Genomic DNA, 26242 nt, shown 5'->3' with positions numbered 1-26242 from the left:
TGGCCTGAAAACACAAAATGTACTGTGTAACATTCGCCCCTCTCTAGTGCTATTATCTATCCCCCTGGCACTCGTTAGAGAAAAAGAAAATAAATACATTTTAGATAACCTTAAAAAGCATTTCTTTGAAAACTGTCTTGTCAGGTATGAAGTGTTTCTGTGCAACAGAAAATGAATTAGGGCTTTATAATAAAAAATTAAAAATGAAGTTTATTTTAGAGTCTCATTCAGGTGTACTGGCTATTTGTTTTATATTCATTAAGCATTCACTTTGGATCCCTAGTAAGTACAATTGAACAGATCCTAGTTTGCAGATCAGGTATTTAAGTGGTTCATAGATCTCTAGTAGGTAGATTAGGGTCTTTTGTAAGGCCTTCCATATACAATTTGTTTCAAGTATTAAGCCATTCCTTCAAGGGTAATGAAGAGCACTCGTGGATTTCTATGTTCTGGACCTAATGTTTTAAGTCTACAACTGTTCAAAAAACACTGTAGTGAACTGTTGGCTTAGTATTCTACTGGGGTGCAATTAAAATCAACCTGAATTTAGAAATCATTCATATATAGCCCCTTACCCAAATCAGGATCCAAATCATCCCCAGTCACTGGAGACAGATCCAGGGGCAGTGCAGTGATGTGGGCACACCTGCCCTTCATCTGCAGACACTGCAATTGCTGACTGACCTGGGCACAGGGGGAGCTCCAGAGCTGCTCCTTCCCCATTCCAGCTGTGGGCTGAAGCTGTGCAGGTTGGCAGGGAACAACAGAAGGAGAAGGCAGGTTTCCTCTTCCTGCACATGCTCACATCTCTCCACTTCCCATCCCCTGTCCCTTGCTGGCTGAGAGTAGACATTGGAAGAAGGAACCCCCTTGCTGCCCTCATTGACACAGGTATTGGGAGAGCCCCAGAGCTGCTCTTGCCCGTCTTTAGCCATAGGCTACAGGGAGCAGCTGGGCTGGGAGTCAGGCTTGGCCAAGGACAGTTACAGCAGCATATAAATTCCTCCTTCCAGCACCTGCTCCTGGCAAGGAGGGGTAACAATACTGGGGAGAGGGCGACTGGCAGGGAGCAGGCTCTGGAAGGAGGAACCTGTGTTCTGATTAAGTACGTTCATAAGTGTTTGTAAGATCAGGGACTTGTAGAAATCAGACTTTCCAGAATAAATGCCTAGATACCTGAATAATAGATGGCTTTTAGTATAATGTGCCTGAGACATACAAAAGGCAGCCTCTCAAAATTTCATCTCACAAATACCTCTGACAAAGACTATGCATTATTATTAGGAGCAGGGGGCTTGAGGGAAAGAAATTGTGTGCTTGCAAAGGAGAGGACAGGAAATAAGATGGGACAAATCGAAGGTGTTATATTTGGCAAATTGTTTGGAAGTAGGCCACCCACTTCTGGCTCTTTCCACTAGGCTAAAATGTACGATTTTTTTTCTGGGGCAGTTTCATGCATTTACATTGGTCTTCAATAAAAAACCCATTTGCTAATATATTTAGCACAGTTAATGCTTTTATAAGGAGAGTAGGAAACAGGGTTGTCTCAGTAACAACTGCGTAGTATGTATTGACATATGATTAGTAGCATATCATGGGGCGGGGGGAGCAAGTGGGGCATCAACCCTGAGTGCCAACATTGAGGCGGGGCCAGTATGGCCCCCTCCCCTCTGCACCACCTGGCCATAGAAGCCAGGCAGGCACAACCCCATGCCCAGTAGTGTATCTGGCAGGGGGGGTGGAGGCTTTGCCATGGGAGCTGCATCCCTGAGCCAGAGGGAGGGGAGGGGAGGGGAGGGGAGGGGAGGGAGCAACAAGAGCATCAGGAGTGGTCCCCGCTGTGTTACTACATGTACCCCAGCGGCTGCAGCCCAAGCCAGTATTGCTACAGCAACAGTCACAGCAATACCAACTGGAACTTGAGTGAGGAAAGCAGGCAGGTAAGACTCCCCCCCTCACTCCCCCCACCAACCCACCCCCCTCTTCCCACTTCCTCTTGCTCTCCACTGGCCAGCATAATTCTGTTCTACTCCCACCGCCCACCTCTATCTCAGTGAAAGAGCTCTCTGTGCCTCTGCAAACGATTACTATTTAATGTCAGTCATTGTACTTGAACAAGTGAAGCATTTTCAAACAAAATGGGACAAACTCAATCCTGACATCATTGGTTTTGAGACCCTACCTCTGAGTCCCCAACCCCTGGCCATGGCATGCTGCCTTCCCTGGAAAAGCTAGCTTTCTGGAGATGTTCCAAATGATTAAAAAGCATGAAAGGCTACCTTTATACTAGTACAAAATAAATTTGACCTGATATAGCTCACAAGTTTTGTGTCATGTCCAGTGCACTGGAGCCTTATTGGCTAGCTGGTTTATAGAAGGCAGTTCTCAAAGTTACATATCCCTTTGGAAGCCTGTGGCAATTGAATGCCTAGCTTCAGTTTCTGCCTTCTAAAACTTTCCACTTTGATGACATAACTGGTCACTCAGGTCAGGAATCGCCAAAAGTTGTTGTCATCTAAAGGTCACCTGGGGACTACTTAGGCCTAGATATTTAAAAAAGACCCCCCAAAAACCAAGAACAATCTGTGCAATATTTAAAGATACAATTTCCGATCTAATAGTTTTCCATGACTAAAAATTAGTTGAATCTGGCTCGTGAGTTTCAAACCTGATGATTTATGCTTCTCACAAGGTGAAATGTGATTCTGAAAATTCTGTTAAGCCAGAGCTTAAAGTAAAATGCTTTAAACCTAGTGAAGTAACATTTCTTCTATAAAGTGTCCAAAAAAGCCCTTTACTTCACTAGATCTGTTGCATTCTTAGCAATAAATCTGAAAATAAGGCTCCTGATTTAGGTGCCTAGATATGGATTTTGGAGTTTAACTTGAAGCACTCAGATCTGAAAAACTTGTATTGGGTTATTTTTTTAATTACTCCTTTATCCGCATTATTTTTTCTTGGATTATTTAAAAGTTTGTCATTCATTTTAAACAAATTAGAAGTTCTAAAAATTAAATGATTTTATGTGTCATAATAAGGGTAGTCTACACTGGTTCCTCAGTGCCCCAAGGGTTTTTCGCATTATACTATGTCCCACACACCAACTCCCACTTATACATACACCAGATCTAGTACATACCACAAGCCAGAAAATGCCCTGTAATATCCTATAACAAACAGGAACTTTGGTACGAAAAAGTAACCAAACACCCTCCAGAAAAACAATACAACACATAAAAAGAACAGGAGAGACCTTATAATGGAAAAATAGGTACATGGTCCTGGAATGTGAGCACAGCCCACACTACAGAGAAATATCTCCCAACAATCCTTGCCATGATGAACTTGGGAAAACTGCTTCTTGAACTGAAATCCACAAATCAGTTTTAACCTTGAGTATGTTTCTCAGTACCACTAGGAGCACCTTGCTCAGTCTCCCATCTCTAGCTATGAGCTAGCTCTGTGGGTTTTTTTTCAAAAAAAGGAAAGCAAACTTTGAGTTTATGTTGCAAATTATTCCCTGTTGCACCTAGACTAGCATGCAAGCTGAGTGATGCATGCATGCAGTTGGAAAAATAACATTTTGGTTCCTTCAGGTGACCAGCAGAAGCTTTAAAGCATGAAACCAATTGAATAAATACAATCTAATGTAATATGATCTATATATGGTGCAACAAGTATTGTACCCATGATAAAATCTCAAGAGAAAAGAAAATGATCAAGTAGAAGAAACCTCATTCAAAAATGGTGGTTGGAACTACCCATCCTGACCTTTCTTACTTGCCCACACAAACTTCTCTATAACCTAAGTTAAAGCACAGCCTTGAAAAGATTATTAACTTGCCTCAAGAAGCCTGACAAGCCTACCATCCCTGGCTCAACGTGTTATGGAGGGGCTGTCTGGGGCACCAGGGTGCTCCAGTGAGAGACTAGCCATCTGGCAAGCCCATGCACTGCAGTACCCTCATGCCCCAGGCAACCCCATCAGTGTGTACACATGAGTTGTGGTGCACTAAATAATGCCACCACAAGATAGTACTTGTGTTTACAAGTATTGACCTGTGGCAGGATTTATTAGTTCACTGCAGCCTAATAGGCTGCGTAAATGCCGAAACTTTACTGTGGATCTAATTAGACAACTCTGTAGTAAAAATCTTTTGTAGATGCACCCTCCAAGTAGACTATGTCTTTGCTACTGCCAAATGATTGAGGTATTTTTGGTACCTCTAAAATATTTCTAAGTATCAAGATGGATTAGCTATTCCAATACCCGTATTAAAGCAGTTGCTCTTCTAATCAGCCTTGCAATCCTGATAAATTCTTCTTACCCACTGATTTATGTTTAAATAATTGTTTATATAAACTACTGAGCATTAGCTTCTCAAAGTTATTTCAAATATTTTGTCCGGCACTACATATAACAGATGATTACAACACATTCTGACTTAATCTGACTATCAGAGGCAAAACAGCACCCGTATACCATTCTGGGCATTCCTGTCTTCCCCTTGTTTATACTGGCATTCTTTCAATCTATTTACATACAGCAACAAAAATTAAATGCAACTTTCTGAAATAGTCCCAACAAAAGAGAAGGGTGATTGTTATGAAATTAGAATAAACCTTTAACAGATTGTGACTCTTCAGGCAAGTGCAGAGTTTTGAATAATTGAATTTCTCTCTACGTCTGACTAGTATTTTATTGCTAACATATATTAGAGACCTCCTCTGGGCAAACTGATAAGCAATGCCCATAATTAGTTATTGACAGTTTTTAATCACGCAGCTATTCTTTTATCAACAGCGAAGCTGACTGGAAGACGACTATTCCACTTGACACATGAGAGCTTTAGAGGTTTTAAAACTTGTTTTCCTTCTGTTTGGGAATGAAAACAAAGCCTTTCAAATATTTTCATATCAATGAAACTGTGTTGACATATCTGTTTTCAATTGGAAAAGTCCACATTTTTTACTTTTCTCTGTCACACAAGCGCACAATCTCACTTTCCTGTCAAAATTGCCATTGAAACCAACACATGTGTCTTTGGAAAACAGCATATTCCAGAGCAAATACATTTGGCTGAGGATGTTCTGACTAGCAATCTCCAGGAACAGAGCAGGCCATACATTTTTTAGATGATTTGTATTTTATTTTATATTTTTAAATGCCTTTTTGTTGCAGGGGAGCATGGGCAGGGGGAAGGTGGGGGACCAAAAATCAAAACTTTTTTTTTCCTTTTCTGAAATTAAAAACATGTATTGCAAAGTAAGTGTGTGTGTGTGTGTGTGTGTGTCCATAACGCTTCTAGGCAACTTTTCATGTGCTATCAAGAAGGCAAGTGGTGACTGGCTGGGCAGGCTGGGCTACGCAGGCCCAAGTTTGCACTGCTGCTGGGGAAGTTTGGGAGCGGGGAACACGCCCTAGCTGTCCAAGCAGCAGGGCTTCCCACCCCTACTTCCCTGCCTGAGGACAAAGGGGAGGATCACGGGGGTTGGTGCCCCCACCGCCCAGCCCGGACATCCCCCAAAACAGCTGAAAGTGTGGGGGAGGTGGTGGGCAGGGAGGGAGGAAGGGGAGTGGGGAGGCAGGAGGATGTGGGTTAGGTGGACCCAGAGCAGTGGGGGGGGGAGGAAGGAGCAGGGTCAGACCTGAAGTGGCAGGGGGGAGTGAGAGAGTGGGCCTGGACCCAAAGTGGTGGGGGGAGGGGTGGGAACAGGGACAGACCCTTAGTGGGGGGGGGGAGGTGGGGGAGCAGGGCCAGACCCAAAATGGTGGGGGGAGGGTCAAGCAGATTTGGACCCAAAGTGGCAGGGGGGAGGGGGGAAGGGGGAGCAGGGCCAGACCCAAAGCGGCAGGTGGGGAGTGGGATAATGGGACTGAACCCAAAGCAGCGGCAGGGTGGGAATGGAGTGGGGTCAGACCCGAAGTGGCAGGAGGGGGGAACAGGGTTGGACCCAAAGTGGTGGGGGGAAGGAGGAGAGCAGGGTCAGACCTGAAGTGAGGGGGTGAAGCAGAGTGGGGTTGGACCCAAAGTGGCAAGGGGACTGTGGGGGGGAAGCAGAATCGGACCTGAAGTGCTGGGACAGGAGTGAGGGTACAGTGGGACTGGATGAGGAGCAGCAGGGGGGTAACAGAGGGTGCGGGGCTGGACATGGGGCTCCGTCCCTGTCATCCCCCCCGTCATTCTTGATGGGCAATTTGCTAGTTTCAAATAAGGGTCTATAGTGTTAAAAGCTGGGCCTGTGTGAAGTGACTAGTATTTACTTCGGATTCCAATTTGGTCAACTCGAAGGACAGTGATTTGATTCAGTGATTCAAATCACTGTCCCAAATCAATTCAGCTGAACCTGATTTGGAGATTCACCTGCTGCCAAATTGGCCGAATCTCTGAATCAGACAGGCCTCATCCCCAGCCCGGTCTCCCAGCCCTGTCAATAGCTACCCTACCCAGCCCCAGCTCCCAGGTCTTTAAAAAAAAAAAAAAAAAGCCCCAAATTCACCAGCTCCTGCCAGGTGGGGGGGGGGGGGCAACCCCCACTGCCCCGCGCTATGAGGGGGGTTCTCCCACATGCCCCAAGAAACCCTGACAATTGCTACAGCAGCTGGTGAATCAGGGGTGTTGTTGTTTCTTTGTTTTTAAGAACTGGGATCTGGGGTGGACGAAGAAGGCATGAGGGAGTGGGAGAGCAGGCAGGGCTGGAGGGGCCCATGGCAGAGCCCCCCACACAGCGTGGGGGCAGTGGGAGGCAACAGGGATCACCCCCCTGCCTGGCAGCAGCCGCTGAGTGGAGGCTTTTTTTTTTTTTTTTTTTAAAGAGCCAGGAGCTGGGACCGGGCAGTGCAGCCATGGTGGGGGTAGGGGATCAGGGGGTACTTGGGGGGACTGGGGGAGCAGACTGGGGATGGGGCCTGGCAGGGGTCCCCCCATGGTACCTTCCCCTCTCCTCCAGCCTCACCTCCCCTGCCCCTGACTTACCAGCACAGAGTCCAGGTCCAGCTGCCTGTGGTGGTGAACCGGGACTGCCCAAATCTCCAAAGCTCTCTGAATCTTTTCCAAATTGATTTGGAGAGCTTCAAATTCAGACCTTTTTATTGGTCTCCTGAATCAATTTGGATTCGGAGATTTGGCTGCCGAATCGGGCCGAATCTTCTCCAAATCGAATCAACATCCAAAGCTTTGCACAACCCTATTAAAAACAATTTTGACCTGTTTTGATCTTTCAGAGTTCTTTCCAATAGAATAATTGCTGTATTATTTTTCCATAGTCAAAAATGAGTAAAAACTAGAGCTGGCATTTTGTGAGAGATGCCTTGAGCCTAAAAAGGTGTCCCTTGAGCCTAACAAGGGGTGCCTAGTCTAACAAGGTTGAGAACCACTGACAATTTAATCTTCAACTAAAAGGCTAAATCTATTTAGACTGGGAGAAGGGTGAAAATCAGGGCTGCAGAACTAAGAGCCTCATAGGAAAAGAATGTTATTATTTTCTTTCACAACTAGATCTATTTTCTTATCTGCTTTGGTTTTTCTTCCTCAAATGTTCCAGTTTCTCTGCTCAATTGTGCTTGCAAAATTTTTTCCCTGTAAAGCAGTGAAGATTGAAAGAGTATGCACAGTCCATCTTTATTTGCAGGAAGTCAAAGGGCGTCCAGTTCCCTCTAGCCTACCCAGAGGCAAGAAGCAGTGGCTCATGCAATAAACAGGCAACCATAAAGAGACAGTAAGCCTGTAGGAAGAAGGAAGAATTAGTTAGCTTCAGGCCTTCTCCATTAAAAGCCATGAAAGCAGGACAGAAATCAAAGGGCAACTGTCATTCTTTTGTGTTTCTCATGTGCTACAATTTTGTGGCTTTTAGCTGGGCTTTGCAATTCTCCACTGTTAGAGACACTTTGAACAACATCCTGCCACCTCTGCAACCAACAACTCAGAACAAATGTTCTCCTCTCTTCTGACAGCAATGGGTACTCTTCTAATAAAACGTTTCCATTGCTTTCCTCATTATGTTCGTCAGTTCTTTTTGAGAACAGGATTCTTTTACATTCAGTTTTGGACAACTGATAAAATTTGATTACAGAATCCTCGAATGGTAAGGGCAGGAGAAAATAAGTACTGTTCCAGATTAAACATGTCTGGGAAACCTCTTTGAAAGGAAACAGGAGCTATGCTTTGGGATGCCCTATCACTGTCTTCAGAAAATCCTCCATATCAATTGGAAGGTGAAAAGAATGAACACCAGCATTCTGGCTCAAGCAAACACCACCAGCATCATTCTGTTTGTATGGCACCAGCTCAGTTAGACAGGACATGTTATTAGTTCCCAAACTATATTCTTTACTCCCAAATCATTAATGGTCACTGCTCTCATCAGCAATCCCTTGCAGTTGAGGATAATTGTCTTTCATGATTGCATTATCTGTGGGTCCAAATATGACTGACAAGGCTATTCCAGGATTGACAGATTCTGTTGCAATTCAGTCACATGTTTCAGTATGCGTTGGGTGGCTCTGGTTTCTTGATTTGGTCTGCGACATGCTGTTTCTGCTGCTCCTGCTTTTCTGTTGTCATTGTAAGGTTTCAAGTACTTGAAGCTTTGCAGCAAACTCTTCCTCCATTTGGAGTGGTCCTGGGTGCTAGTTTTTGTCAATGTTGCATTTTTCAAGTTGGCCTTGAGGATATCCTTGAAGCATTTTCTGTGCCCTCCTCTTGAGTGTACTTCTTGACCGAGCTGAGAGAATAAAACTTGCTTCAGGAATCTGGAGATGGATATCTGGGTGATGTGATTGGTCCAGCAAAGTTAATGTCAGATGATCCTTTTTGGTCAGAGGGGAGAGCAACAAAGGTGATGTCATGGTGGAGATCTGCTATAGACCACTAGACCAGGAGGATGTGATAGATGAGCTTTCTTCAAATAGCCAGTGGAAGTTTAATGATCAAAGGCCCTGGTTCTCACAGTGGACTTCAATCACCCCGATGTCTGCTCAGAGGACAACACAGGAATCATACAGGCAATCTGGAAAGTTTTTGGAGAGTGCTGGAGACATTTTCCTGCTGCAAGTGCTAGAGCGGCCAACTAGGGCCCATGCTTCTCTTGACCCGCTACTCATAAACAGCGTAAGAGTTGGTGAGGAATGTAGTGTAGTGGATGGCAACTTGGGCAGCAGTGACCACACGATGATTAAGCTGAGGATCCTGAGGAAAGGAAGGAAGGATAGCAGCAAAGTAAGGACCCTGGAGTTCAGAAAAGCAGACTCTGACTCACTCAGGAACTCATGGGCAGGGTTCTCTGGGAGGCCAGTCTGAGGGGGAAAGGATTCCGAGAGCTGGCCACACTTTAAATAAACCTTACTGAGAGTACAGGACTGAATCATGATGTGCAGGAAGACTAGCAAGTATGGCAGAAGACTAGCTTGATTTAGCAGGGAACTCTTCAGTAAACTAAATCACAGAAAGCAAGCTTATAAGTGGAAACTTGGACAAACAACTAAAGAGGAGTATAACAGTATTTCTTGGGCATGCAGGGATGGAATCAGGAAGCCCAAAGGACAATTGGAGTTGCAGCTAGCAAGGGATGTGAAGGGTAGCAAGAAGGGTTTCCACAAGTATGTCAGTAACAAGAGGAAGATCAGGAAAGTGTGGGTCCCGTACTAAATGGATGAAGCAACCTAGTAACAGAGGATGCAGAAAAGGCTGAAGTACTCAATGCCATTTTCACCTAAGTCTTCAAAGACAAGGTCAGTTCCCAGCCTACCACACCTGACAGCACTATTTGGGGAGGACATAAGCAACCAACAGTGGCAAAAGAACACATTAGGGACCATTTAGACAAGTTGGATATATACAAGTCCATGGGACTGAGGGAGTTGGCTAATGTGATTGCAGAATCACTGGGCATCATCTCTGAAAACTCGTGGAGATCAGGAGAGGTCCCAGATGATTGGAAAAGGGCAAATATAATTCCCATCATTAAGAAAGGAAAGAAGAAGGATCCAAGGAACTACAGACCAGTCAGCCTCACCTCAGTCCCTGGAAAAATCATGAATCAGGTCCTCAAGGACTTCATTTCTAAGCATTTGGAAGAAAAGAAGCTTACTGGGGACAGTCAGCATGGATTCACTAAGGGCAAGTCATGCCTGACCAACCTGATTGCCATCTGCGATGAGATGTCTGGCTGTGTGGATGCGGGGAGACCAGTGGATGTGGTATACCTTGACTTTAGCAAGGCTTTTGATACAGCCTTAGCAGGCAAGCTAAGGAAGTATGGGTTGGATGAATGAACTGCAAGGTGGATAGAAAATTGGCTGGATCATTGGGCTCAGAAGGTAGTAGTCAATGGCTCAATGTCTAGTTGGCAGTCAGTATAAAGTGGAGTGCCCCAGGGGTCTGTCCTGCGGCTGGTTTTGTTCAATATCTTCTCCAGTGACCTGGAATATGGGACACAGTGCACCCTCAGCAAGTTTGCAGCTGACATCAAGTGGCGGGGGAGTAGTGGGGATATGCTGGAAGGTAGGGTTAGTATTCAAAGAGACCTAGACAAACTGGATGATTAGACTAAAAGAAATCTCTTGAGGTTCAACAAGGACAAGTGCAAAGTCCTGCACTTAGAATCCCATGCACCAGTATAAGCTGGGGCTTGACTGGCTAGCCAGCAGCTCTGCAGAAAAGGACCTGGGAGTTACAATGAGCAATAAGCTGAATATGAGCCAGTAGTGTGCCCTTGTTGCTAAAAAGGCTAATGGCATACTGGGCTGCATGGGTAGGAGTGTTGCCAGCAGGTCAAGGGAAGTGATTATTCCCCTCTATTCTGCACTGGTGAGGCCACATATGGAGTCCTGTGTCCAGTTTTAGACCCCCCACTACAGAAAGGATATGGAAAAATTGAAGACAATCCAGTGGAGAGCTGTGAAAATAGTTAGAGTGCTGTACAACATGGCTTACGAGGAGAGGCTGAGGGAACTGAGCTTATTTACAAGAGAAAACTGATGGGGGACTTAATAATAGCCTTTAAACCTGAAAGGTGGTTCCAAAGAAGATGGAGCTAGACCAGGAGTGGGCAAAATATGGCCTGTAGGCCAGATCCAGCCCGAGAGGCCATTCTATCCGGCCCGCAGGGCCCCTAAAAAAATGTAGAAAATTAATATTTCTCTGTCCTTGGTTCCTGTCAAAAATGGGCAAGGGCAGTAGGACCCAGGGCAAGCCCAGCAGGCTCCAACAACAGCGAGGCCTACCCCGCCCCACCCCCCAGGTGGAAGCCCCAGCTGCAGTTTCTGGGCTGGGAGCACGTGGCTGCTCTGGTGCGGAAAGCTCAGGTAAGACCCCAGGCAAGGAAGGAGTGTGGGGGGGGGGGAAAGGCCCTTCCCTGCCCACACCTGGTGCCACACGCTGCAGCTTCTCACAGCCCACATGGGGCTGCCTGTGCCCGCTCTGGAAAGCCCCATGCAGACTGCAAGTGCCTGCAGTGTGGGACACTGGGCATGGGGTGGGGGAGGAGCTGCTTCCCCCCTGCGCTCAGCTTTTCCCTGGGCTCCTTCCCTGTGCAGAGAACAGTGGCCCCTCACCTCCCCCATGCCCGGCGCCCCACATTGCAGGTGCTCGCAGTCTGTGCAGGACTGTCCAGAGCAGGCACAGGCAGCCCCAGGCAGGCTGCAAGTGGCTGCAGCATGGGGCGCTGGGCATGGGACAGGGAGGAGCTGCTTTCTCCCCCCCATGCTCAGCACCAGCTTGTAGCCCTGCCCCACTGCCAGGCTGGCAGTGGGGCAGGTTACAAGCTGGTGCTGAGCATGGGAAAAAGTGGCCCCTCGCCTGCCCCATGGCCAGTGCCCCGCACTGCAGCCACCTGTAGCCCACATAAGGCTGCCTGTGCCTGCTCCAGACAGCCCCGCGTGGGCTGTGAGCACCTGCAGCAGGGAGCGCCAGCTGTGGGGCAGGTGAGGGGTTGCTTTTCCCCATGCCCAGCACCAGCTTCTTCCCTGCTGGTGAGCAGGAGGTTGGGGCTGTGAGCTGCCCCCTGCATGTACCATGGGGCTGGGGGGCACTGGGTGTGAGCAGGCAGGGAGCCAGTGGGAGCACAGGGCCCACACTGGTGTCCCGGGGCCAGTGCCGGTGGGGCCCAGAGCAGGGTGGCAGGAGCACAGGGTCCCAGCCAGCAGGGGCTCTATGGAGCCAGGCCAGCTTCCCCCTCCCTGCTGGTGCAGCCCAGCCTGGCTCCACACACCCCTGTTGGCCTGCACCCTGCCCTGGATGCCACCGGTGCTGGCCCTGGGACATTGGTCCCAAGACATTAGGACATTGGTCCCAAAATGGTGACCAGGGGGTGGGGCACCTGTCAAGGGGCAGAGCACCCCATGCGTCCCTCGACAGCCTGCCAAAGTGGACATCCACCCAAAATAATTGCCCACCCCTGAGCAAGACTGTTCTTAGTGGTGGCAGATAACAGAACAAGGAGCAATGGTCTCAAGTTATATCCAGGGAATTTTGAGTAAAATATTAGGAAAAACTCTCTCACTAGGAGGATAATAAAACACTAGAACAGGTTACCCAGAGAGGTTGTAGAATCTCCATCCTTGGAGGTTTTTAAGACCTGACTAGACAAAACCTTGGCTAGAATGATATAGTTGGGGACGGTCCTGCTTTGAGCAGGGGGTTGTACTAGATGACCTCCTGAGGTCCTGTCCAACCCTAATTATCTATGATTCTATAATTTTATACAGTAGCAGAAAATGATTCCTGAAATCAGGCTCAGTTTGTATATATGAAAGATAATTGCTTTATAAAATGTGCCTACTGTATCCCATTGTCCTATAGAACAGTCTTCATTGCATAAATCAGAGAAACAAAGGTAATGATGACTATAATTGCAACCTCTTCAAGAGAAGGGTTTTTATCCTGTGTTTGTGCATTGACCTGTACAATTGATCTAGTGGGATATTTAGGATTTTGAATGCAGAAGCTCTGTAGGTTTTAGCCTACTGATGTAATATCACATTGTAAAGGCTTGTTTGCTAGCCAGGGGCTTCTGAGTAAGCACCTAACACATAATGTACTATAATTTCCTTTAATATTCATTAGATTCTTGAGTTTAATAATAACCATAGAATAAGAGAAACTGGATCAGTTTAGTGAAAGGCACATTTAGAGGAATATCTCTATTTAGAATACTCCTATTTTTCCATTTATTTTGCCCGTGTAGCTTTCAAATGTCTATATTTACTTCTCTCTGACTATATTTCCACTGAAGAATGCTGAATGAAACTCCTTTCACACAATCTCAGTACTGCTTACAGGCTAGGAAAAGGGTTCACTATGGAATGACAAGGCATTTGCCCCCTCTTTCCCTTTAGAAGATTGGAATGTTCCTTCTGCAAGTTTCTGCGAAGCACAGGCTCCAGGGTGAAGTGGTGCAGGTCTGGGCTTTATGTCAGTCAGCCCTGCTCCAGTTTACCCTCTTGGGGCACATCCAGATGAGCCCACACAGGCCTCTTGCTGCACCTCAAGGCAGTTTGAGAAGCAGCAAGAGGCATGCGGGGAACAAAAAAATGTTCTCCATGCTGCATATTTGCAGTGCAGGCTCAAAATTTGATACCTGGATTTCCAAGTATCAAAAAAAAAAAAAAAAAAAAAAAGCAGGTCAGGGAGGCAACCAGAGGCTTGGGTCCTCCAAAGAGACACTCTGGTAGCCGGCCAGAGCATCCCTAAGCATGCCCCTTGCCCCAGTGCTGCAGCACACTGCCTGCCGGTGCAGAGCAAACAGCAATGCAGGCTGCAGCGACCTGGACCTGGGCTCCGTCCCAGGTAGGTAGGGGGTGGGGGCTGTGAGGGTGCAGGGGACCATGGCGGGCAGCTTAGAAGGTGTGGGTCCCCTGCCTGACCCCTGCAGGGCCCACATGCCCCCCCCGACCTCCGCACAGCCAACAGCACCCCTGCATGACCCACAGTGCGCCTACAGTAGCAGTCACCATTGGGGCTCTCAGGACCCTCCTGGCACAGCCCCACTACACAACACAGCATGGGGCAGCACAGCCTGGCACTCAGGGCTGCCTGTGCCATATCACACCAGCCTGGCCCATCCTGGCTTGGAATGGGCTATGCGCCTTTGGGCAGCTCCAGGCCACTTGGGCTATTATTCAGAGCCTGACACCAATCACAGGGAACTCCTGTCTGGCAGCTGGGCACACTGGGTGTGTGTGAATGGGGGATGTGGAGTTCGCAGGAGCTGGGTGGGAAGGGGTGTGCCCAGCTGCCAGGCTCTAAGGCTGCTGCTGCAGGGATGAGCTCTTGGCCCTGAGGGAGGAGGGGTGGTCTGTGGGCCCCCTGACCAGCCCTCCCCACCCCCACACATCCTTCACACATCCACAGCCCCTCCCCCACCCACAACGCCCCCCACCCCCAGTCCCTACTTACCAAGGACAGCGCCCGGGTCACACTGCCTTGCACCACTCCTGCTTGGCCCACATGTGGATGCAGCATGCTGGGGCAGCAGTGGGCACCATAGAGATGCTCTGGCCAAATGCCAAAGCTCCGCTGGAGGTCTAAGCCCTGGCTTGCCTCAGGGCATGGTAGGGAACCGTGCCCTTCGCTGCTTCTCTCCTGTGTGTTTTTATTTGATACCTGGAAATCCAGGTTTCAAATTTTGAGCCTCCACTGCAAATACACAGTGCAGGGAACATTTTTTCTTTCTCAGCATGCCTCTTGTGGCACCTCAAACTGGTTTGAGATGCTGCAAGAGGCATGTGCCTGCTTGTCTGGACACATCCTTACTGGGTGTGTCTACATGAAACACTTAGACTAATCTAATGTGCAATAAAGTGTCACCACCTACATGTGTGCAGCCATTACTGGGCAGCAGATTAGTCTAACGCATCATTTTCCCATGCCTGTAGATGCAGGTACTAGAAATTGGTGCATTAAACTAATGCACCAAAGCATACATGTAGACATTGACTGGGAGCAAATTGTTGATGGTCAGCCTAGCTAGCAGGGGGCCACAGGGGCAGGGAGAGCTGTCCCAGCTTGGATGGATGCTGCCTGCCTGCCAACCATGTAGAGACTGGGAGCAGCCCCCATGCTCCCTACCAGTCCAGGGCTGACACCTGGGGGAGCCTGGAGCTGCAGGTGGGCAGACCAGTGCAGAAGCAACTGTAGGCTGAACTGCTTCCATCGGGAGCAAGTTCAGCTGCGTATGGTGGCACGATTTAATGTGCCTGGATTTCCTCTGCAGAAAATTCAGGCACATTAATTGTATGTGTAGATGTACCCAGTGTGAATTGCCTTGCTCCTGTCTGACTTTGTTTGGTTTCTTATACTATTTTGAAAAGCTTTTCTACATTTGTCAAGTTGAATTGCTTTTAGCAGCGTTGTACAGTATATTAAAGCCATTGTGTCTTACTCCATTTCTCTTCCACTCACCTTCAGTTACATTATATTTGTAACGCTAAAAAATGTAGGCTTTTTGGGGAACATTATAGCAGAATATTTTATTTCTCTTTAAGATTCAGTTGTGTGTCTTTTAAGCCAGAGTCCAAATCTCTTACTGGCTATGTTCCTCATATATTCTTGTAGCATACTGTTTATGTTATGTCTCTTTGTGTGTCTGGAACCTTATGTAAAACTATTAATAAAGTCTGAGTAAAAGCTTTAAATTTTAATAGTATAGTAGTCTCTGTAAATCAAGCTCAATATCTAAGTCAATTATGTTTCTCAGATACTATCTATGGGGTTAAATCAATTTCATTTAGAACTTGCTAAAAGTGTACCTGATAATAAGTATTTAGAAAAATATGTGACTTTTATGACTAATAGTTATGAATTACCCATCACTTTAAACCTGATACTAATACTAATATCAGAACCACATCACTAGAATGAACTCTTAGCTTATGAAGCATTATCACTGCAGACATCTGGCAAATTGGTTGTTAACTTCTAACACAATTGATACGTCTTTTATTATTGCAATATTCTCATTCAACAAAAGATTGCCCATTTCCCAGCAATGAACCATTTTAATGATTTTATGTAGAAATCTGGCTAATGAAAAGTAATGGTAGAGGACTTCTGAATCTAGTTCTTTATCCTATGGTCCAGCAGCATTCATTATGATAGCACAGAACACACAAGAATGTCATGCAGGTACAATACAGTCTTTTATTATATGCTCTATTATAAATGGAGGAATGAAAAATTGTCCTAATATGATTAGATTTTCTTAGAATATTGTGATTGTCCAACAAATAGAAGCATTAGAATAATTTATTATTCCTATTATGTCTTGCAAATGCCTTACCTGAATCATTCATCTTTCCCTGTTACTGTTCTCTCTTGATTGGAGCACCTAAATGAGGAAATGAAAGCTCTTAGATTAAAGAGTTTCAAAATAATATTTCAGACCAGTAATATTTCCAACCTAAAGATATGCATAAAATACTCATTCTTATTACTGTTGCTTTATTATTTCTTCCCTGAGCATCAGCATGTAGCAATTAACAAATAAATAAGAAGGAACATAGTAATACAGAGAAATTACCATGCCAAATCAGATCTGTCCATTTAGTTCAGTATCTTGCCTGTTGGTAGCCAATATTAGAATATTAGGTGTTTCATAAAAAGATGCAGGAAACCTCTTAGTGCAATAACCTGATTGCTGGGGAGTTTTCTTCCTAAGACACATCACTAGTGGGTTTAGCTTGCATTCTGAAATATGAGTGTTTATATATCACTTGCCCATCTTGTCAGTTTTTTTACCCAATCTAATGTAACTGTGGCATCTAATTTTTCACATACTGTCTATCCCTTTTTCAATTTTACCAAACTATCAGTGATTTTTCATGGCAATAAGCCCCATTGATTAATTATAAATGGGATAAAAATATCGGTATTAAATGTATTGGTTCTTAGTTTCTTTGGTTGACCCTTTATTCATGTGCAAATACAGGTAGATATGAGCACCTGATCTTATATTTATGTATAACTAAGTGTTTTGTAGAGATATCAGGGCATTTCCTTTTTTATTCCTTAAAATGGATGAACTGATTAATTAGGATTCAAGGCTTAATCCAATAAAGATCTGAGATGTCTAGAACGTAGGCACTGTAGCATCTAGCATTTAGCTCTGGGCATGAAGTAAAATCCAGAAGCTTATGGTGGGGGTCTTGGCTCTCTGTGTAGCACACAGGAAGTCTGGCACTTTATCATGGGACCTTAAACACCCGGCACGCTGAGCAAGGGGTTTCCTATTGGCTGACTTTTAGAACAATATTTACATAGGCTCTTGACAGACATTATAGATCACAGAAATTGTATCTGTGCTTTAATTTGAATGATACTGCTGTGGTTACATAATTAATTAATTCTTTAGGTAGTTTATGCATTCCTATATTGTATACTCATACTAAGGACTTGACCAGACTTTCCAGAAACCTCTGATGCCAATCCAGAGAACCAAATGCTATAGAATTTCTGAACTTTATTAGTGTTAAACATATTAAATATGTTGTGTAGGGGAGAAAGCTAGTTTATGAACCAGTAGGCACCACTCAGTCTTGGAAACTCTAATTAATTGTAAGCCAGGTGCTTTAAAGAAGATAAGACAACTCTTTGGTTAGGAACCAAATCTTTCTTGGAATATTAAATCTTTTCTAATGGAAACGTTCCAAGGACCTACAAGGCACTGGTTTGAGGATTGAGCGATTGAGGATCTAATTTCTACCGTCTAGGTAAAGGCAAAAAATTTCAACAAATTCCTTTAAACTAACAGCTTTCAAAGTGTGATGTCTCCTTTCACATATGACCACAACACCTAGTCCTTTTACTGATGGTGGGAGTGCTGGTGATACTTTCCACTTTTTGCCTCACAGGTTTCTTCCTCATTCACTATATAGGGTATGTAAGCACCTAAATCTGGTCAAACCAAATTGTTCTTTTCAAGTGGAAAAGATCTACATAGGGATCCTATGTCCCTAGTCAGACTGAATTGCCTAATAAAGTGAGGCACCTAAGTTTTTGCAGTTTCAAAGCCTAGGCATAGGCACCTATGGAACCCACTGGAGACCCAGCTCTTCAACTGATATAAATACATGCATTTATATAAGTAACCACTCTGGCCAGTGGAATTCTAGTAGATTGCAGAGGCACCACATCTAATTTTGTCCCTTCGTATCATAATATTTCAAATATTTTCTCTCCTTAATAATCATTTCATCCAGTTGTAGCTGGCATCGGTACTGGCATGGCTCAGTGGTCTGCCATACCCAGGACATTCCATTCTGATGTTAAAAAAGGACACTTTTGCTACCTTGCCACCCCTTATTGTCATTGCTGTTGTCCTCATGTCAGGTGTTATTGTTGTGTTGTCAGTGTTGAAGACTCAGGAACAGCAGTACCAGCAAAAGTCACAGCCAGGAAATTCCAACACCAGCATTGTCTTAAAGGATGACCACAAGCTCAGTTTGTGGCAAAGATTCAGCCAGGTTTATTGTTCACAAGCACAACCCTAGCACATTTTGGCCTAGCGAGTACATCAGACCAGGGGTTAACACATTTGTGTTTGTGACAAGTAGGCAGCACAATACCATGCAGACTCCCCTAGGCCACTACAAAGTTCCCACATGTTTCAACGCTCTTTTTATGCATGTTTAAAACAAATTACATATTATATTCCATCTGTCTCCTGAATATCTTAAACCGTCCTATACCATGGGTTTGTTTCATATCCTGATCTGGGTGTTCCTGTTCCAGCCTTATCATCCTGATATTGAATTATCCTACACTTTGTATAGCCATCTCACCCTCCCATCTCATGCCAGGAGCTCACATCTGGCCCCTGTGCCTAGTTTTGCTTAGGTAAGGAGTTCATGCATCAGTCAGATTTGCCGATCAATCCTACTCTGGCCAGTGCTTTAGCAAAGCCTTTGTGTGAACATTATATACTGATCAGTGTTCCAGTGAAGCATACAACGTTCCCCTCCTTTTTGGGAAAGCACAAATCATCCTGGAAAAGCACAATATACAGACAGAAAGTAACCCAATGGGTTTAGACACTGGTTTGACGTTACTTTGTTATACCCAACTATACATTCATTCCCCATTTGTGTACACTGGCCTGCACATTCTCTCACGTGACCTGTAGACAGTTTGTACCCAGTTGTTTGTCCCATAGGTTGGGTCTGGGAATGTTAAGTCCAGGACTTAAGTTGAGAGGAGTGGCCTGCCTATGGATATTTGGAACACTTTATCTATACTGTATGGATAAGACATTAATGAGGATACTAAATGATAATACTTGAGCCTAAATGTGCATACTATAAAATATGGAAACCTATGGAAACCACTGGAGACCCAGCTCTTCAATTGATATAAATACATGCATTTATATAAGTAAGCAATCTGCCCAGTGGAACTCTAGTAGATTGCAGAGGCACTCTAGTTTATTGCATACTATAAAATATATATTTATATAAAGAAAACGCATAGACCCAAAGTTTGAAACCAGAGAAACCCAAATGTTCTCAGAGGTGATGTTGCCTCAGTTGTGTCTTTACATATCCTAGGTGGTATTTTAGTTAATGATAATTTAGTGTTGGGTTTTTTTGGCTCTCAGTTTCTGATATTCCCTGTATTTTACAATTCCCTATTTTACAATAGTCTCCACTGGATAAGCATCAAACAAATATTTTACAATCCCTGTCCCTGTGTCTAATAAGAAACTTACAAGCCCGTCCCTATCTTAGATGTGAATATGGGGTTATCCCTAAATTTCTAAGGTCAGGGGTTGTTGAAAAATGTACTCTGAGTCATGGGGAAGGCTATCCTAAGCTATCAATTTAGTTGCAATTGGTTCATTGACTCCTGAGGTAAAGGCAGCTGCCAGAGTTACAAGATGCTTCTTCTTATCTTTTTTTTCTTTGAATTCCTGCCAGTATCATATACCAACAGCTGTGCCTGCATTTTTTCAGTCACTCCCTTAAGATTCATATTTTCTTGTATTAACTGTCCTGCTGGAATTCACTCACCATGTTTCCTATATCCTTTCCTTTCCCAGTTTCTTAACCTCTGTAATCCTGGCCCTTCCTTGGGGTACATAGCCTGAACCCTAAGTTTTCCACTGTTTTAACTGTGTCCATAGTTCAGTAACAGGAGGTCCTTCATGCCTTTTAATATCTGTTTCTATTTTTCCCAACCATTCACTTATTGGTAATCTTTTTCCTCCATCCTCACACCAAGCATTCATCCATTCTGACACACCAGGAGGTAATGCTTGTAACACAATTGCTTTCAGTGTTTCCTGATCAATTTTGTTATCTTCAATTATTTCATAAAAAGCTTTCACTCTTTCTGCTAGCCGTACGGGGATCTTCCCAGGCAATATAGAGAATGTTCTCAGGATAGTCATTTCTACAGATAACTTCAAATGTTTTGGACTACTCTTTTAATCGTTTTGGGGAAAACTGGGCATTTTTACATGTGCTCCCCGGGGGGGGGGGGGCGGCACTTTAATCAGAGCAGTTCTTGGGAGCTGCTCTAGTTAAAGTGCCCATAGCATCTCATGTATTCAGCATCCTGCACTTCACAATAGCAGCAGGGGAGTTCTAACTAAAGCTCATTTGACCAGGTTTAGTTAAAGCACTCCCACAGCCATTTTGAAGCACGGGGACACTGAATACATATGATGCCAAGGCTGCTGGAGCATGCTAATTAGCATCCTCCAGCAGATTCGATTAATTGAGTTTGCTCCAACTCATTCTAATTAGAATGCATTGGGGCAGGTGTCAGGCATGTGTATAGGTGCCTACTGTCATCAAATCCCACAGTGTTGATGTTAAAGGACCCTAGCAAAGTTCAAAACAACAGAGGCTCCTCCTGTAAGGTAGTACCCACTGCTTGCAGTAATTCAGAATAGTAGTAGCAGGTCAGAAAGTCATTAAAATTTTGGGAGGATCCCCCTGTAATGAGGTGGGTGCCAGAGTGGTAGAACCACCACATCTTGATGTTGTCAGTTGACAGGGGGGGCTGCTTGGGGTACCTCTCAAGCACCCCTTATCCATGACCTCCTCTACCCCTTAGCCACCATCCAGTCCACCAGGTGTCAACTTGACTAAAAAACAAAACAAAAATAACACCCCCCCCCCCCCCAAAAGAATACCCTGTTATAGGTTAGCTGGGCCAATCTCATCAAGACCAAAAAAAGCAAAAGTATATCTTGCAACTTACCTGGGTACTTGCTGCACTGCCTTCAGCAGCCTCCATCCAACTACTCTCTATGTCTGTTTGTTCTGGTCCTGCCTCTGGTTTCCTCTCCATCATTTCCACAGGGAGTTAGCTTCCTCCTGTGCCTCCCCCTCTGTGTTCTGGGGCCAGGTTCCTTATTGTGAGCACATAGTCACCTGACCCTTAAACTTCTGCCTTGGGTCCTCTAGAGCAACTCATACCTATGCCAGGCAACTTTCTGACTCTTCTCCTCGCAGCCTGCCAGCAAGTTGTGGTAAAGCCCATGTCCCATTTAGTATTCCCCTACCCCAACAGAAGGCAGCAACTGCTGCAACAGGGTGGAGCCCAGCTCCTCCTGCTGCCTGCCTGCTGCGGGCTAGGGCAGGTGGCAGAGCCAGCTCCTTACCACTGCGTGCACTCCTGGGAGGCAGTGGGACCATGCCACCCAGAAATGTGCACAGGGTAGATGTGCACTGTCCACTGCAGCCTCAGGCTCCTACCCTGCTGACCTCCCATGGGGCTGTGGTGGGTGTGACCTGGCACTGCAGGGCACAGTGGGGCCATGCAGGAAAACTGCTTGTCACTGCAAGCTCCATGCTGCCCTAGCGATGCATCGCCTGCAGCATAACTGTGCCATTGCCCCCATTGTATTCTTCCATGCAGGAGACCCATCACCAGGGCAATGCAGAGCTCACAGCAGCAAGTAGCTTTCCTGCATGGTCCCACTCTTCCCTGCAGTGCCAGGTCGCACCTACCAGGCTGCAGAGGCTCCAGGGGAGGGCAGCAGGGTAGGAGCCCGAGCCTGCAGCATGCAGCATGCACCCACCCCCACCCTGCACACAGATCTGGGGGGCACATGTCCCCTATGCCCCCATGACAGTGCACACAGCAGCAGGAAGCTGGTCCCACCCCCAACCCCTTGAAGGAGCTGCCTGTAGCCCATCCCACTTCCTGCTGGGGCCTTGTGGCCATGCATTATGTCACTGGGCCCCATGCCCTAGCCCCAGCCTTTCCCAACTCCCTCCCTCCCTCCCTATGGGGGCCTCCCTCCTCCCCCACCCCACCACTAACCTGTATGAGCTGCTCTCCAAGCTGTCTGGCAGTCCCCTGCCTGAGCACCCTCCTCCTACTCCCTCCCAGCCCCTTGCAGGCTGGATCTCTGCCAGCCTGCAGAGGGCTTGTTGCAAAACTGCAACATCCATGGGTTTTGGATGCTAAAATGAGAAATCTGCATTTTACTCTGGTAAGAGGGAAAATCCATGTTTTACTCTATTTTTCCACAAGAAACAGAAAACCCAAATCCCTGGTGATCAGTAAATATAAATCAATGTTCAAGCAAGGTCTACACCCCCTAAAATGCTGATTTAAATTTGGGGGAGGGGAGGTTCCCTTTCGGGTCAAGCACCTAATTCTTTTACTTTTCTTTTCTTCTTTTTTTTTTTGAAGAATTATGAAAATTTCTATATAATTTAGCAATTGTTTTTGTAGTATTTCCTACTACAGAGGCTTGCAGAACTCTGTAAACACTTGAGAAACAGGTCTGCATAATGATAAAGTCCAGGACTTTGCTGAATAGGCTTGTAAACACCATAAAACTTGAAATGAAGTACTTACAGAAAGTGTGCAATTTGTCCCTGCTCCAAAAAGCACACAACGTAGTCCAAATAAAGAGTATGTGGCATGCTGTTCTGAGCAGGAAATAATATAAAAATCTCATACTGATCCTTTGATATTTCATGGAAGTAATGTGATAGAATCTAAAGGAGGTTTTTTAAAACCTAAATAATAGAAGATTAATTCACATGCAAGAGTTTGCATGGAAAAAGGTCTGAAGATAACAGAAGGGTCATCAGACAGAAAGGTAGAAGGGAGCAGTCAGGCAGAAAGTTCAAGTTGAGTAAAATGTAGCAGTCACCTTCCTGACCATCATAATGGGCCTGAACCAGGGAACTTCAGATATAAAAGCATGAGTTGTTACAGCTTGAGCTAAAGAGAAATTGTCAAATCTCCTATCCCTTGAGAACCCATCCAGGGAGAGGCCTATAAAATGTATTCACAAGAAAGTTACCTGAGGTTCCAGGAAAGTGATATATAATACCTGGGGCATAAAGCAAGTTGGAAAATGGAGGAAAAACATCCAGTGACAAACAAGAAATTACAGCAAATCCTCTCTAAAAAGCACACTGCATGTAAAATTCTGCTTTCATTTTTTTAAGATTTGTTATACAAAATTTTCATTCTACACTGCACTTTCTGTTACACTTTGAAGTGTAATTTTTTTGTATATACATTTTAACGGCATATAAAAGTTTTGTGCAACGGACAGGCCTTTAAACAAACATGTTTCCCCGTGTACTGTCTGTATAAAGATAGGTACACATTGTTTATTTTCACTTTGAGGCAGCTGCATTGAACTAATCATCCTCTTTGTAAAACTCAGTTTTAATAATAACTGCACTGTGTCATCTTAATATAACATCAGTAACAAGTAGTCTATGTTGGAAAAATATTAGTAAGTCAATTAATTCCTTCATTTTGTTAAAATTAATTGACATAGAAATTCTGTTTTTTAATTTCTGCATTATTCAGTTTGGTTGAGATTTTAAGTGATGATACAGAGCAACATTAGCATAAGGGCAGTTTTTATGCTTACTCTGATGGAGTACCTTACTAATAAAATGAAAATGTGTGTTAAATGTCACCCATTATTCTTTTAAGCCCACTACCTCATTGTGCTGACTAGCAAGTCCACAAGCACCAAGTCTTAAATCATATGCAAACTGGAAAAAAATACCCTGAAGTCAAACCCAGAGTGGCTGCATACAATAAATTCTATTAACCTGTGTCATGTTTAGTAGATGAAAAATATCACTACATCATGAATCTTTCACTAAATAGACATTTCAAAATTGCAAAGAAAGAATCAACATTCTGAATCAGTTGAGACCACATTAGGAATTGTGATACAGTTCATTACTCATGAGATGTTACACAGCACTGGTGATTTCCATAGGCTTAATTTGACATGAAACCATTAAAGTATATAAAAGAAATGATAAGAAAACAAACTTGTAATACATTTAGCTTCAAAACAGAACTAAATTTGCACACAGACTTTCTCACTGAGACATGAAAGGTGGACTGCAATGACAAAAGTGATGACAAGGAGCTAAATTAATGTCAATCCTTATTTTTTCTTAGTCATTTAACTCACAATTACATACAGGAAACACTTCAAAGTATGTTAGACTACATATAGCATATATTGATACTGAAAAAGTATTTCAGCATAAGAAATAATAAATTATTTCATACCCTTTTCAATACATAAATAGGCATCATATTGCTAGAATTACACAAGCAATTTCTAGCAATTTATTTTGTAAATTTAATCATCTCTGCTACACGCAAGTTGTCCACACATTTCTAATGTGAATTTATTCATTATCCAAAAAGTTTTAATTATTTTGTGTGATCCCACTGTGGTTTTCAGTTTGCTTCCATGCTTTTTATATTTCTGAAGAATGAATTATTCCCTTAAATTCAGTTTTTATTTTCCAGGAATTTATAAGGCATCAAGCTTCCTTGCAAACATTTTGTGAAGCACCTTAAATAATTCATTTCTAATTCCAAATTTCACAATTCTGCTCTTGCAGATTTTCACAAAAGATGCCATGGATACACACACACATGCACGTACTGCAGATCATATAGGTACAGAAGTAGCAAAATCAGAGTACCATGTTTTATCACTGGGTCTCTGACAGAGCAAATGATGACATTGCTCTCCAGTGGTTGGTCTACAGAAAGGAAAAGGAATCTGCTGCCAAACAGCCCTCAATGAGTCTTCTTGAGACATTGGATCAAGCTGTGCGTAGATTTAATATTCTTATGTATTTTTTCTTATGTATTTTTAGTCATCCAGACCTCTTTACTTATTCATTTTAATCTTTACTGTTTTGTCTGTTTAGCCTGGGACAGGCAAAGTCCAGCCTGCAGGCCGGATCCGGTTAGCAGTGAACTCCATTTCCCAGCTACCCCTGTGCATGGCTGGAGCCAGTCTCCATGGAAACCCCAGCCACAGCTGTACTGTGAAAGCTCAAGGCTGGGGTTGCCATGGAGCCCAGCCCCATCCACGCTGGCAGGGTGCATGTCAGAGCAGAGCAGGGTGGCTGCTCCAGAGCTCGAGGGATCTTGCACTGCAGGGGATCCTGGCTCTGCCCTGCCTTCTTGCAGTGGTGACAGCCTCGTCTGGAGCAGGGGCAGAGCTGCAATCCCCTACCTGTGCGCCCCTGCCCAGAGTATGCAGGCTGCAAATCCTGGCTGTCTCCTGGCTCCAGAGGAAGTTGCTCCCATCTGCAGCTCCAGAGCAGCCCCTTGCCCTGCTCTGCTGCACGCCCTGCCAGCCTAGGTGGGGCTGGTCTCCATGGCAACCCCAGCCTTGAGCTTTCACAGTACAGCTGGGGTCTCCATGGAGACTGGCCCCACCTATGCAGGCAGGGGCTGCTGGGAAATTCAGTCCAACTGCCAGCTGGATTGGCCATTCCACCCACTCCTAATTTAGGCCCTGATCTTGCAAAGACTTACTTGCTCAAAATTAGATGCTGTGGATAATTTTATTAAATCAAAATGAGAATATTTACTATTTGTAGTTAAATATATGAGTTGATCTTTATATGGTCAGGGCTACAGACATGCAGTCTCTCCCCACTGGATTGGCTCCAAAGTGGAGTTCAATTCCTCCTCCCTACCCCCCACCCCCCATTCAAACTGTGAATGCCTGTTGGGTTTGGGGGATCACTGCAACTCAGAGCACTTTCTGTGAAGCGCCATGAGTTACAGCAGGGAGCAGCACATCTGTCAGTGCCCAGTGTTGTCATGATGCAGCAAGAGATAGATTAGTCCGTTTCCTCCCCGGAACATTACTGCAGTTCTTAGTATCCATGAGCTCAGAGTGAAATTCAGACTGTATTGAACTGTGTTGTAAAATGAACTTCAGCAGAGTCAGGATTTCCTTTCATGTTTGCAAGGGAAGACAAGAAAAA

The 26242-nt window shown here is 44.9% G+C and overlaps 1 long non-coding RNA gene across 1 annotated transcript in view; it reads right to left on the bottom strand.

Moving 5' to 3' along the window:
- The window catches only part of LOC102572819 (uncharacterized), an 88999-nt gene that overhangs the window by 22034 nt on the left and 40723 nt on the right, over nucleotides 1–26242 (bottom strand). The window contains exon 2 of the long non-coding RNA XR_009461616.1: nucleotides 16279–16326. This is a non-coding gene — a long non-coding RNA (uncharacterized LOC102572819). The remainder of the gene's footprint in view (nucleotides 1–16278; nucleotides 16327–26242) is intronic.

Source organism: Alligator mississippiensis, chromosome 4 (genome assembly GCF_030867095.1).
Source record: "Alligator mississippiensis isolate rAllMis1 chromosome 4, rAllMis1, whole genome shotgun sequence".
Lineage (NCBI taxonomy): Eukaryota > Metazoa > Chordata > Crocodylia > Alligatoridae > Alligator > Alligator mississippiensis.
The sequence above is the reverse complement of the archived record's forward strand: the minus strand, read 5'-3'. Positions and strand labels throughout refer to the sequence as shown.